The 15,977-nt window shown below is 35.4% G+C and overlaps 1 non-coding gene across 1 annotated transcript; it reads right to left on the bottom strand.

Annotated features, from left to right (window-relative positions):
* Positions 1 to 15,275: 15,275 nt before the first annotated feature.
* On the bottom strand, positions 15,276 to 15,409 carry LOC115064726. Its single transcript, XR_003844558.1, has one exon. It is a non-coding gene; the product is annotated as a small nucleolar RNA SNORA17 (small nucleolar RNA).
* Between the last annotated feature and the right edge of the window lie 568 nt (positions 15,410 to 15,977).

Here is a 15,977-nt window from a genome sequence, read left to right as displayed (position 1 = left end):
GAAACGATGTTACTTATTATACTGCCATAGTCTCAAGGATTTGTCTCTTTTATTTCAACATTTTAAATTGTTAAATATGTTTTTGAAAGGTAAGATACAAAGCTAAAGATTGCTGACCAACATGAGAAATCCCACACTATCATAAAATGTCATCAAAATTATATTTCCTTATATATTAAGAACCATAAAAATATTGATAAGACTTTGTATCAGTAATTATTACATTCCTAGAAATCAATGACAAAGAAGTTTGTAATCCAGAATGATGTCTAGAACTTCACTGTAATATTTTTACAGGAAAGAACAAACAATAAAAACCCTAAATATATTGTGAGAGATACAGATGCTGAGGGGATATTGTTCATGTCATTTAATAGGGCTTCTAAAGTATGAGTTATTAAGATAAATTATTCACTCTTTATTTATGTGTATGTGCATGTTTGCAGTAGTTTTGTGAACAAGGTATGTACAGGGGCCTGTACAGGCTAACGGGCATTAGATCCCCAGGAACTAGAATTGTAGGCAGATGTGAACTCCATAATGTGAATGTTGACACTAGACCTGAGTTATTTAGTAAAACAAATACTTTTAACAATGGGGCTGTCTCTCCATCCCTATTTGAAAGAATTTGTATCACAAGAATTTTTTGAAATGAAATACATAATGAGAAAACATTACTTAGTGCATATTAAATCTCAAACAAACATGCTTATAGAACAAAGGGATTTTAAAATATGAAATGTATTAATTCTTGTTTATTATTTGTTTGAACCCAGTTGCAGTTTTCTAGCCAGAGCTGTTCACAGATGATGCCATTGGTTTTATAGGAACAATGAGGATACTTAAATGAATTAATAAATATATTTGGATTTATTACTAGGTTATTTGATTATTCAAAATGGATTTTGTTCTCCAATATATTTCTTCTTAGAATCTTTGAAAATCAACTTTTGTTAAAAACATGACTGTCTAAACATGAGTTGAACATGGACAACTATATATATATTATAATATATATATATATATATATGTATATATATATTAAAGTAGATTGGGAAAACCTAAGAGGTTTTAAACCTACACACACACACACACACACACACACACACACACACACACACACACACTCACACAAAACCATACAGGAAATGAAAGATGTTTTTACTAGGAGAAATATTCTTCCCAAGGGCTGAACACAACAACTAATTAGCTAATACCAAATAGTTGACACAAATGTAACACATTATACAGACTGACCATGCTTTGTTTATGTATTTAGAAATAGATATGTAAATATATATATATATATGTGTGTGTGTGAATATACATACATAGATACTAATAAACATATATATTATTAGTACTCTTAATGAATAAGAGTGCATGAATTTGAAAGAAAACAATGAAGGATGAAATGTATATGAGAAGGTTGAAGGAAGAAAAAGAAAAGGTGAAATCTTATAATTAAAATCGTATAAAATAAAAATTTTAAATTATAAAAAAATGTTACCCTAAATACTTAGCATGGTTATATTTAATTTGGTTATTGAAAAAAATTTGATTTATTATGTAGTGTTTTTACATTGGACTTGGTTATTATAATTATTTTAATGGAAATTTAATTAAGCCAAGGCCTATTTTGTCTGTTTTTGAAATTTAACAAGAATTGTAAAATTACTTAAAAACAGTTCACTCTGTAACCACTATAGAGTAGACTGATAATATTTTTAGATTATAGACACAACTTTTCAGTTAACTCTTGGAGTTTACAAATGGGAAAGACCTCCCTTGTTAGTCACAATGGTGGTCTAAAACATCAGAGATGTGGAGGTATTTGGGAGACAGTGACCATTTTTCAATATGTTGCTTTTAAAGCCAGGAATTGCAGTGAAGAACATGAAAAACAAAATATAGACTGTCTTGGTTCTGATCCATTCCCCCTGCACTGCATTGACTTCTGAGGCAGCCAAGCTATGAGGCATCTGCAACTATGTGTTCCCCTCAATCCATAGCACAGATATTTTACCTGAAAATGCCATTAGCCTGAGAGAACTATGTCCTCCAGATTTTCCAGGTCAGCTGTTGTTCAAATTTTATCAAATTAACACAGACAAAAGAAACTTCATCCACCTAAGAAGATTAGAAAATTGAGTATGAGGTATGTGGGAGGGACAAGAGAGCTCAATCTTAGAGTTTTAGAATAACATCCACTGGTGAATTAACTTACTTTCTTTAATTTTAAACACAACATGTCAATAATTGTTACTTGAATAATTGCATATTATTTTTATTATTATTTCATCTTAACGATGTCCCATGATGATATTATATTTAAAATGGGTTTTGTTTTGCCTCTCAGATTTTCTCAGTGAGAACCCATTTTCTCATAATATCTCTTATTGTATGAAAGATTCCACCATAACAAACACACTTGTAAGCTTCAGTGAGAGCTGCTAAACTCTTAAATAGGAGCATTTTCACATATAAAAATTGCTAAAATTCAAGGGTAATTGTCCTACCAGCCGTGATAAGAGCCAGATAATCCAGCACATAGTTATCAGGTATGGTATAGCAGGTAAGGAGCCAAAATGATACCGGATGAGAGAAAATTTCAAACTGACACTTAAAACATCAAAGTAGATGGAATGGAAGAATACAGATTAAATTTTTTTCTCCATCAAAATAAGACCACTGTATGCAGACTTAATAATGTTAGAAGGCAGAATATGCTAAAGTGCTAAGCAAGTTTCTTGCCATGGGTGTGTTAGTGCTTTATTGGTAATAGAGAATATAAATGATAAACAGTAATGATGAATACAGAGTGCTTCAGTTATATTTAGAATGCCTGACCAACCTCACAGGCTGGTTATTTCATAAACTTCAGTCAAAATGAGTATTTTAAAGTACCCAGCAAATATATTTCTAGTTGATAAAAATTGATAGGTGTAGGCACATGTCTTTAATTTCAGCTCTTTGTAGGTAGAGGAAGGACAAACTTCATAAATTCAAGGCTAGTTTAGTCTACAGAGTGAGTTCCAGGACAGCCAAGGCTCCACAAAGAGACATTGACTCAAAAAAACAAACAAAGAGACAGATAAACAAACAATCTGGCAAAAAAATATCTTAATGTTCAGAAGATACTGCTAGAACCTGCTATGAAGACTTTCATAAGAGATGGCTACCTTGAGTGTAAATTGCTATCCTCAAGAATTTTTACAGGGAAGGCATTGTGGAATGTGATCGGTCATGGGAAATACTAAATTTGCCAAATGTACTCTAAGTATATGAACCTCATTAATTCATTTGATTAGTAAAATTTGAAAAAAAAATGATATTTTGTATTATAATTAATGAGATGTACTGTAGTAAAGATCTTGAATGTTCTTAAAGGTGTCTGTGTTAAAAGACTTGGTCTCCTGCTTGGACTAAACTGCTTAACTTCTAGAAGCCTCCAAGCACAAATTAGCATATTAATGATTTCAGTACTATTTTGTTTTTCTAATNAAAGCAAACTGAGTAGCACTGAATAAGATTTTGATTGCTGAGTAGTNACATGGGTATTATTTGAGGATNAGTATGTCATGGATTTGAAATCCATGTTTTTAGCTGTATACCATGATCTATAAAAGCCAGTTTGCAGAGAAGGGTCATAGGTGAACATTCCCAGCATCCTTTCACATGCATGTCATTTGACTAAAGGAAATGCTATGAAATGAGTTGGAAAGTCTTTGTTCCTTTATGGAATTATAATGAGTAAATTACTGAGCCATTTTGTGTGGTTCAGTCTTATATGCCCTTCAGAGATATCAGAGGTGATTTCTTTTGAATCAATGTGGGAGCCAAGCTGGATTACACAGATTTCTCTTTTAGTCTGACCATCCCAAAATGATATATTTATAGAATTAGATTTAAATATGTGACCATGGGGGAAAAAACACTAAAACTTAAAGAACTTTGGAAAGCACCTTAAGAGTCACTATAACCTTAAGTTACAATGAAAGTNTGCATGACTCTTTGACGGCATTAGGATGTATAACAGTGTGCTGCCAGACAGTGTGAAATGAGGACAACAGGAAAATTAATTTGTCAGCCTGAATNTAGTTTCAGCTGTTATGAGAAAATCTTGTACTAGTGANCNCTGTTCGTTTGATCTATTCAAGTCTAGATGTCTTTAAATACCAAGGAAGCTCTAGTGTTCCACTTCCTTGTTGAGCTAAGTAGAGTTAGATAACTGAATAAGCCTTCTTTTATTGTTGTGTTCATTTGTTTGCTTTTTGCATGCTTAACATTTATGTAAAGATTTCCACCAAAATATTTCAAGAACAATTAAAATAAAACTAAGGTTGTTGAGTGGCAGAAAAGCAAAGAAAAAAGAACCAGTCTGTACTTGATAGCTATATACTAGAGAGTCTGTGTTGAATATCAGCATAATCACTATAATATCCACTATCAATGCCTTTGTTGACTGTTCACTGAATTTTAGCAGTTCTGTCAAGATCAATGAGTAAAAGGCAACTGGTGCTTATTTCCATGATGTCAAAAGTTTGAATCTTTGAATGATCAGAAAAGTTATATCCTAAGAAGACAGTCACTTTACTCTTAGTTCTTTAGGACTACAAATGCATATTAATGCAGAAATAATGAGGACAAGAAAAGGTCTTCCACTGTACAGAATAGTTTGTGCAAAGTTCCTGATGGAGAAAACAAACTTCTCAAATGTCTAGGAATGGATTAGAGAGAAGAATACAGCAGACTTAGGACAACAAAATGGTGGCTATAGAAGAAGAGGTCATGAATTCAAGAAGGAAAAGGGGAGAAGAAAAGAGACGTTAAAAGGAAGTTATTAGTGTACTCATGAACAAAATTTTCAAGAAAATATTAAGTAATGGTGGAGAGTAAAATACACAACAAACAATTAAACAATTGTTTTTCATTATCAGCAATTAAATGTGTGTGTGTGTTTGTAATAATAATAATAATTAAAGAAAAAGAGGTTACACACATTTATGGATAACCAAAAGGAGGCAAATCTCTGGAAGCAGGAAATTCTGTCATTGGTTGCCTGTCATTCTTTGTTAAAGAGAGGGGGCACAGATAGTTGTCCTCTTCCCATGTTAATATAACTATTGATATTGCTGTTCCTTTAGTCTTGTTTACAGTCATTTCAATGAGAGCCTATTTCAGAGCAGATTTCCTAGTATTCTGGCTCTTAGAATTTCTTTCTTCACTCTTGACCATGTTCCCATTCGTTACAGAAGAAGGAGCTCTGATGTAGATATATCCACGGAGTCTTGACTTCTCACTATTTCTTGATCTTTGCATCGAATCTGGTGTGTGTGTGTGTGTGTGTGTGTGTGTGTGTGTGTGTGTGTGTGTGTGTGTGTGTGTGTNTGTGTGTGTGTGTGTGTGTGTGTGTGTGTGTGTGTGTGTGTGTGTGTGTGTTGATCTCCACATACTCTAAAGAGAGGTTTCTTAGATGAGGGATTCTTTCTACATGTATTTGTGACTATATAGATAAACTGAGAATATAGCAGGGGATTAACAAAGTGGCAGGAGAAGATTCTTATCTAAAGCTTATGAAATCAGTTTCCACAGGATGCTGACTAGGTTTTCAGTGGCAAGCATGATTTCCTTTTGATGCAGGATGATTTAAGTCTAATTTGGTAACTGTTGGTTTCCACCACCATACAAGCACCAGTTATGCAACTTTGTGCCTATCCTGCCACTCAGGCAATCGTGGTTCACAGGCGTTGCAGCTGAGTATGACTGTTAAATTAGCAACTTGCATAAAATCATTTGAAAGCATGAAAGTTAGACCACAGCCTTTCCTATCTTGTGTATCTCATATCAGCACGACTTTTTGTCCTAAGTGTGACATGTCTTCAGCAATGGGGGTCCATATTTATTCCCTGAGAAGCAGTCAAGATCTACACTGTTAGCAAGTCTCTTGGACTATTCTGTTTAAGCCTTCAAAAGCAGATTCCTCATGCCTCATACTGGGAGTTTTGTTAGTCTATGGTATTATGTAGAAGAAAGCCAGCACAAGCTGCGCAAGCAGCTTAACTTCCTTTAAATATATACATATATCTAGCTTACATGTAGATTTAATTACGTTCATGAATATGCACATAAATATATATATATACATATATATTTTTATTGTGATCTATTTTTGTAATTGTTTATAATAAGAGCTATTGGGTTATTCGAATCTGAGTTTAAATTATTTCATTTTAAAGAAAACTATGAATTCAGCTCTTTGGTTGATGTAGGTGTTTTCAAAAGATTCATGACCCAATGGCTAGTATGTTGGAAAGGTCAGGGAATATTTTCATTACTGTACAAAGTTCTAATATCACTATGTTGGATATTGCACTTTTATGTGCAGAGTAGTCAAGAGGATTTTTAAAAAAATAGTTGATATTATTGACATGAATTTTAGGAAAAGACCAATAGGTGTAGAATAAAAATCATTACCTGGGAAAAGGCAGTGTCTATATAACTAAAGCACTTAGAGAAGTGTAGCCTTCTCCCAAGAAGATATAAGTAGCTGAAAATGGCAAGAATGGTAGAGTTAGATGATTATAGAAGAGAAAATATCAAGATTTAGCAATTGATTCATCCTTTGAGTTTTAGAGATTTCAGCTTCCAGAGTTTAAGCAGAGATTTTAGGAACAGAAACAATGGAAGAACAGGTTGTATCTCTAGAGAGGAATGAGAAGTATCTAGAAAAAAAAAATGTTTTATATCTGAGGTGGCTGAACAAAGGGTAGAATACACACCTTAGCCAGATCGGCAATTGGGCCGCTCAAAGAATTTTAATGGCTGCTTTTGAAGACACATATTGGTATATAAAGAAAATGTCTTCTTTCTTCCCACTTACATTTTCTTTTGTTTACCTTTTGACTTTTCATCTTTTCCTTGTTGCATAGTTACTGGAAGACAGTTTCTTGTAACAGGCTCTTCAGGTAAGAGAATGAGATTGGACGATTTGGGGTCACATTCTTTGCAATAAAAATGTGGCTTCCAACAATATAGCCAATCCATACATTTGAATGTTATAAGAAAGCATCTGTGTCAGTCCCCTTTTGCTTGTTTATACCAGATGTTAGAGTAGATGTTAGAGTAAGTTAAAAGCAGGAAGATCCCTGTTTATACAGGTTGTACTTTTCCTCTTTTTTTCATGTTGCTTCCTTAGTGTGTAAAGCAACAACATGCTGTGTTCAAAACTTCTGCTGTAAATGGTTGCATGAGGAATATCTTCCAAGCTGCTCAGTGGAGGGGCAGGCAGTGTAGAAGACTGCGGGTAATGGGATCCGAAGCCGAGTTAGGCTTTCAGGAATGACTTTAAAGGCATAATTCCCCAACACTTTTCTTTGTTATTGCAGTATGTTTGCTGGTATCTATGAATCACTAAGGGAATTTCAAGGTAGTTGTGAATTTCCTTTCTCAAAAAAAGCAATTAGGCACTACTTATTGATAAATGGGAAAGCAAACATTGTTGGTGAATCCTTGTTAAGAGCATGCGCCTTATTTTCTTTTACTCTGCACAGCCAACACTTTGTTATTTTTAAATGATTTATTTTCATTGTTTTTTAGTTTTTGTTTTGTTTTGTTTTGTTGTGTGTGTGTGTGTGTGTGTGTGTGTGTGTGTGTGTGTTGGTAAGGCACATATGAATGAATATGCCTGAGGGATCCAGAGAAGGGAAGCAGATTCCCTAGAGATCGAGTTGCAGGTGTTTGTAAACTGTAGGTGCTGAGAAACTAACTCAGACACAGCAAATGCTCTAAAGTGCTGAGTCATTGCCCTTGCCCTATTGCACTTGTTATCTGTTTATCAATGTATACTCTCAAGTTCTGCTAAATGGCACTTTAGTTACCATGGGGAGGACGTACAATTTACTTATCTGAATAATAATTTATCGCAAGCATAATTCTGGAAAATGTACAAATCTAATTGAAATGAGAGGAAATCTGCACTGGAATTACACTTTTATTAGTCATTTTATTCATTTACCTTTCAAATTATATCACCCTTCCCAGTTACCCCCCCCCCCCATAGACCGCATCCTATCATGTCTCCTCCCCTTGGCCTCTGTGGATATATATTTTACTTTAAGATATAGCAATTACAAATTCCATTTTATATGAAATATACACTGAGTATTTCTTAGAAGACAGATTCTTTTATTTATTTGTATAAGGGCTCAAATCATTTGTTCTTTTTCTCTTATGTAATCTGGTTAACACACAAAACATTGGTACCCCCTTTATAGAAATCAAAAGAACAAAATACAGCTATGTTGTATTCGTATTATCTTTTAAGAAATTAGTTGAAAAAGGTTAAAAGGAGAATTGAAAATTCTATTTAATGTTCATTGAGAATAAGACTAAAGGCACTGATAACTGCATCAATACCAATAACATTTTCATAACTGCAAATGTATGAACAACGTTTTAAATATTTAGCATGCTAGAATATTGGTGCACTTGCTGGAGTAATTAGCAAGGAACATTATTTCTAATAAATTAGGATTCACTCCAAACCTTTAACTTCTAAATGACAGCAAGGCAAGAACTTATCCTACCTTGATTTACTTTCTTGATTTTAAAAGAACTTGAGACTTTAAGTGACATAAGTATGCAAATGCAGAAAAAATGATAAACACCTTTGTGTATTTCCACAATGAAGTAAGTTATGCACAGGATGTAGCAGTTTCAATGGCAGCCATTTGTGAGATTTCAACCTTTCTTGGACATCTTGCCTAGGTGAATGCAAGTTTTTTTATGCCACTCTTAATTACTAATATTAACTCTCATATTACAAATCACATAGTAAATCTATCATCTACCTGTCTATCTATTATCTATCTACCTATCTATCTATCTATTTATCTATCTACCATCTATCTATAGCATCTATCTACCCATTTATCATCTACTTATCTATCATCTATTTATCTATCATCCATTCCTGTCTCTCTGTCTCTATCCAAATATCTGTCTCTATTTATATATGGTTCACCGAATGAATAGAAGTGAAAGAGGCTACAGCAAAATTCAAAACATTTCAGTTTACTGTTAGAAATGCAAATAGACTCTGCACTAATAAAAAAAAAACCCTAAAATCAACTGAAGAGAATAAACAGCTGTTGTGGCCTCAAGACAGAGTTGGGAAACAAAGTCACAGAGTTTATAATAGCTGAGAATCGAATGCATAGAAACAGCTCAGAATAGAAACAGTGGGTGGATTCATGCCCCAAAGGATAACCAGATGAACAGGAAAACAACATTCAAGTAGGTTGCAAGACAAGCAGAGGACTAAGGAGAGTTTAAACCCTTGCAACACTACTGATGTCGTTTTCTGCTGGTCTAATTTAGGAGCACATTAAGTCGGACAGGTCAGTGGGGGACATAGGTAATACAGTGCTAGGTATCTATAACTCTGTGAAGGAGTTACAGGATATCCTTTGTTTTCTGTGTCCAATAAGTTCTAGGGCCTGGTTTTCCTATATGATTTTAATATGCCTACATAGGCCTATAGTTAAAGCTCATCTCAATAAATGTATACAAAAGTACTCTTATTAGTCTGTGATGCTTGGAAAACGCTTGACAGATGTGTTAGCAGGTACCTGAGCTCACGATTATCCTCCACCCTAAAAATGAATTAAATGCTGTTTTGTAAAGAGTATTTCAGGTCAAGTCACATCCTTAAAGCTTACTGATGTAGAATATGAACTAACTTACAGTAGAGCCTGATCTGAATACCAAAAAAATTAATTCTAAGGCTAAAATAAATATCTTTGTCCTAATCACACAACCAAATCCAGGATAATTATCATTACCTTCCTTTTAATTCACAATTAAAAATGTATATATTTATGTCATACAGCATGATGTTTTAAAATATGTTTTCACTTTAGACATTGGTAAATGAAGTTCATCAATATTCATGACAGCTCACTATAAATTTTTGTGATAATCTTCGAATTATCACAAATTAGCAAATTTTATTTGTACAACGTAACTATTAACTATAGTCACTGTGTTTACAATATATCTTTGAACTTACTCTTGGAGTTTAAATATCTGTTTTTTGGCCAAAAATAACCTCAAGCCCCACTCCTTAACTCTTTAATAATAATCATATGAATCTCTGCTTCTATGAGATCTCCTGTTAAAAATGTTATATAAATGAAATGGTCTGGTGTTTGTCATTCTACGTCTGGCATATTTCACTTAATGCTCACCAGATTTATCCATGTTACAGATTAAAAAATTTCATTTTATTGATTTTATTTTTAATTTGAACTCATTTTATTTCAGTATGGCAAAGTGTTCATATGAAAAAACACACACTCACACAGGAGGTAGTTCAACTTTTGGTATAGATGGTGATATAAACTATGTCATTGAATCTTGTTTAATATTGATTTAAATGAGACAAAAACATAGTCAGAAAATTGGTTACTTTTATATCAATTTTATGCAGACTTGACCTTGTCCAAAGAAATGTGTTTCAAAAGTTTAAATATGCTGAGCTAAGTAATATACATTACTCATTAACATTAACTCAATTTTCAGATAAATAATAAATCTCATTTGATTTTATTGCTAAGAGTTAATCCAGTAGAGTGGTTATCATCAAGTCCAAACCTTTGGGGCTTTTAAATTGTTCTGTTCAGATGAAGAACATTATGGATGCTTTTGTTACCACCCAATTAATTCTCAAACCAATTAAGATAAAATCATACATAATAATCTCCTACTTATTACTAAGTGAATAAAATTTGCCTTCATCATTTAATCCTTTTGACCCACCGTTGACAACTCCTGATGAGTGGAACTCTGGTATTCTGGTTTTCTTTGCTTATTAGCATTAATGGACATTTGGAAAAAAATACCCCCCTCAACTCACTAATTCAAATTGACATTGAACATTTCCTATAAATTGAATGTTCTGTAACAGTTTCTCTTTGAATACTGTACTGAAGTTCATATAATACATATACATATAATTTTCAAACATATACTTGCTTGAGAATATGATTTACAACAATGTGATATAATTTATTGGATACTTTGCTGGTTATCCCATTTTTGTTTGTAATACCTTTTAAAAGCAAAAATGTAAATACTAGAGACAAATCTTTAGTTTTTGCTAAGATTGAAAACCAATTTATAAATATCTCTTCTGAAGTTTTATTTCAGTAATTTACTATTATATTTAAAAATTCCAAGTAACATTCAACATATTTTAAAAAGATCTTCAAGCATGCTTCTTTCTTCAAAGTAAATATACTTTAGTAAAAACACGAAAAAGTTACAAAATATTCACACTTAATTGGTGTAACTTGAAGTGTAATATAAGTAAGTAGCTTGGGTGAATACCACAAAAATTATAATTGATTATTTTATTCTCTTATAGATAAAATTTAGTAGTATATTAATTTATTTGTTTTAATTTCATTTTGAAATTTTGTACTGAAATACTTTTGGATCTGAATTTGAAAATAACTAGAGAAAATAATTATTACCCAAATACATTTTTATGTTTTACCTTTGCAAGTAGTTTTTGAAAGCATTTTTTAAAAATTACATATATATTCTAAAACATGTAACAAAATAATCCTTTCATGGAAAATTCTGAGACAGCCCATACATGGCATTATTGAAAGTAATTAACCTGTACTGACATCTAAAACAGAAGCAAATTAATGATTTTTTTACACATTGAATAATTCTCCATTAACATGACATTTTAATTGGAATATAATTTAATTTAAATGGAATAGATTCATGTACAAACCAGATCTCACCTATCCAATTACCAAATATAGTTTTCCTAACAAGCAGTGGTATCAGCTCCAATGCTATGGCTTTCTATTATGGTTTAAAGTGCAAATAGAAACTCCTCAAATTTTCTAAAGAAGTTGGTTTTGGATATTTTTTATGGGGATTATGTACTGAAACAAGATCAGGTCTTTAAAAACGTCTTCTTTGAAGTTATCACATTCTTGCTTCATATTATATACAAAATATCCACATAATTTTACTGTTATAATTAGCAATAAAAATGTCTTGATTGATAGAATGAAACTGAATTCTTATTCCAGCTCTGAAACAATTTAAAGATAAAATTTGATTTTTTTTTTTCAAGAATGTATTTTGGTTCTTTGTGAATTCTACATCACGCATCCCAATCCTGTTTATATCTTCCTACTCTTGTACCTTCCATTCACCCTTCTCTGGACAACAAGGGGAAAAAAAATCTCATTGTGGAAACTGTAGTGTGTCATAGTGTGTCCCACAGTATTCCCTTTTGTCCACACACTTCTTTGCTTACAAATATTCATTTTAATTAGTCATTGGTCTGGTAAGATGCCTCTGGCTTCTGGTACTTTATCAATATTCAAACCTCACTGGGGCTCTTACTGAATATCCTGTTGTTGCCCTGTGTCCTGTAGTTTTGGGTCTGTACAACTAGCCCCTTCATGCATACCAACAGTTCATCCATGCAGTAGATGTTGGGGTAAGCCATTAGAAATCTCTGGAGCTAGGCCTTCGAGGTATCATAGATGGCCAGCCCTTCTGTTCCCATGCTTTCATTTCCTTGAAACCTGTTCACTTACAACCAGTGTCACCAGGGTTTTCTCTACCCTGCTTCCCAGGTTAGGCACAGTGCTGCTCTCCTAAGTGCTGTACTAGGTAAGAGGCAGGGACCAGTGGTGAGGACATAAAGAATTGGCAGAAATTTCTCTCTCTCGAATGCCACTGCACAGTAGATAAGAGGCAGGACCACATTTCCTACAATCAGACCTTCAGTGATGACTTAGCCACAATTGAGGGTGTGCTCTACTGTGCTACTGCCCAGGTGAGGTGGAATATTGAACATAGCTTTAAAAGGAACCCATGCTAAATGTGGCTATGGACCAGCAGCACGGTCTCGCCCAACCCCCCTTGTGGCCATCTTGCCCAGTTTTGTTTGGTTGGTTGGTTGGTTTGGTTTGGTTTGGGGGGAGGGGAGGGGAGATGGCTTGCTAAGCTAATCAAACCATGTTTTTCTATAATGCCCAGAGCTACTGCTCACATTTCTCAAGCCATCAAATCCCTGTTGTTGGCAAGCAGAACACCAACTACTGTGGACTCAGCTCCCCTTAGTATAGTGAAATGAAAACATTAGAAACTTATATCAGCCACATTTATAATGGTAAATCTCCAACCGCAAAATGTCCATGCAAAAAACACACAACTCAATAATATAATTACAAGCTGCACGCTTAGATTGGCCAAATGTATCCTACACTACTCTATTGCATCTTTGAAATCCCTACCTACTTGAGGATCCTACAAACGTGGGTTTGCTCCATCTTCAACCTCTTCTGCCATCTTCTCCCTCTGTCCTCTGTTTTACTTTTCTTCTTCTTCTCCTTCCCCCTGTCTCTAAAACTTTTAGCCCAGCCCTTCACTGCCCAATCACAGGCCTTATCTTACGAATTAAGCTTTCACCTGACCTCACCTGAGTACATGATCTAATCCTCACAGGGGCACCCCTCTTGAGGGAGCAGAAAAGACAAACAGCAATCCACAACAGTGGAGGGCCTGGTTTCTCTGGTGCTTCAGAGTGGGAAAAGCAGGGCTACCTGTCCTGCTTTCATGAACCCCGGGCCAGGTCTTCTGCTTGCTGTAGGTGGGGAAGAGTGAGGGGGAAGAGCAAATCTCTGCCATCTGCATCACACTGGGAGACAAATGGTAGGGCCAACTCTCTCACACTTGTTTTCTCAGGCAGCTTACTCCAGCACTGTGTGGAACCACTCTCATGAGTGCTACATCTGGTTAGGGGCAGGGCCAACACTCCCATGATGCTCAGGTGAGGAATGAGACTAGTTTTTTATAACCCTTAGACATCAACATGTCCATGGTCATCAGCTCAGACCAGAGATATCTATCTGGCCTTTGGTGGTAACAAAGCCCTGCTTCTGCAGGGCCATGGACCCAGGGGTGGCGCCCCTGGTGGCAGCACAGGCCAAGACCCCAGCATGATCCTGGGTGGCATAGTTGGCTACTCCCATCTGGTTGTCCTTTCCTACCCTCAAGTCTCTAGTTTTGCCTCCCTTGTTTGTTCCCACATCCTCTGTTTCACTTTCATTTCTCCCTCATTTACTTGTTCCTCTTCTTTTTAATACATTTTTATTACATATTTTCTACGTTTACATTTCAAATGTTATCCCCAAATCCCCTATACCCTCCCCCCCTGCTCCCCAACCCTCCCACTCCCACTTCCTGACCCTGGCATTCCCCTGTATTGGGGCATATGATCTTCGCAAGAAAATTGGACATAGTACTACTGGAAGATCCAGCAATTCCTCTCCTGGGCATATATCCAGAAGATGTTCCAACTTGTAATAAGGACACATGCTCCACTATGTTCATAGCACCCTTATTTATAATAGCCAGAAGCTGGACAGAACCTAGATGTCCCTCAATAGACGAATGGATACAGAAAATGTGGTACATTTGCACAATGCAGTACTACTCAGCAATTAAAAGCAATGAATTTATGAAATTCTTAGGCAAATGGATGCATCTGGAGGATATCATCCTGAGTGAGGTAACCCAATCAGAAAAGAACACTCATGATATGCACTCACTGATAAGTGGATATTAGCCCAGAGACTTAGAATACCCAAGATACAATTTGCAAAACACATGAAACTCAAGAAAAAGGAATATAAAATGTGGATACTTGGTTCCTTCTTAGAATGGAGAACAAAATACCCATGGAAGGAGTTACAGAAACAAAGTTCAGAACTGAGACAGAAGAAAGGACCATCCAGAGATTGCCCCACGCAGGGATCCATCCCATATACAACCACCAAACCCAGACACTATTGCATATGCCAGCAAGAGTTTACTTTTTCCTCTTCTGGGACTAGAGTCTCTGGTACCTGGGGGCCATTTCTGTAGTGGTCTCAGTAATACTATGCTTCACTTGTACTTTATGGCACCTCATCTCATGCATTGTCTGACACCCCAGGTCTATATAGTCTGCTCTTCTCAGGCTCCTTCCCTGTCTGGGCCCCATGGCACCAATCTGGTGGCCATGCTGCACTCACTCCTTTCTTGGACTGCTCTAATGGCCATCTGTCTTGAGCTTTCTTTTCTCTTCCTGGGGCCCATGATCCCAGCATGATTCTTCTAGTCTCCAGCTTGCTTCCTGTAATGTCTCCCTGTATCAAGACTGGTGTTGGTCGAAAACTCGCTTTTGTTCAGGAAGTGTTAGTCTACTAATTATTCAGATGTTCATACATCTGAACACTGAGCATATAGATCTAGCCTTTCTCCTCTCAGTCACCTACTGACACACACGTGATGCAGCAGCTGCATCTACAATGCCTCTAGATGCAGGAAAATTGGATTGTTTTTGCCTCAGGTCACTAAGACATGCAAAACATGCAAAGACAGTATGTATAAGTAACAGCAATTATCTAATTCTAAGGAATCAAATAATACCAAGGTCAAGGTATGTCTTGATGATATTTAAGACATAGAATTAAAGAATACATATATACATACATAAAACTCGCCCTCTATTTTCAGATAACACCCCAAATAAAGTGTTAGGTATAGTTGGAGGGGTGATGATTAAATTGGAATTTAAAATTTAATTGTTGATGGATGGAACACAGGGCCCCCAATGAAGGAGCTAGAGAAAGTACCCAAGGAGCTAAAGATGTCTGCCATCCTATAGAAGGAACATCAGTATGAACTAACCATTACCCTCCAGAGCTTGTGTCTCTAGTTGCATATGTAGCAGAAGATGGCCTACTCGGCCATCAATGGGATGAGAAGTCCTTGGTCTTGCAAAGATTATATGCCCCAGTACAGGGGAATGCCAGGGCCAGGAAGCAGGAGTGGGTGTGTTAGGGAACAGGACAGGAGGAGGGTATAGGGTACTTTCAAAGAGGAAACTAGGA

The sequence above is a fragment of the Mus pahari genome, chromosome 9 (genome assembly GCF_900095145.1).
Source record: "Mus pahari chromosome 9, PAHARI_EIJ_v1.1, whole genome shotgun sequence".
Classification (NCBI taxonomy): Eukaryota; Metazoa; Chordata; class Mammalia; order Rodentia; family Muridae; genus Mus; species Mus pahari.
This window is presented reverse-complemented; position numbering and strand designations above follow the sequence as displayed.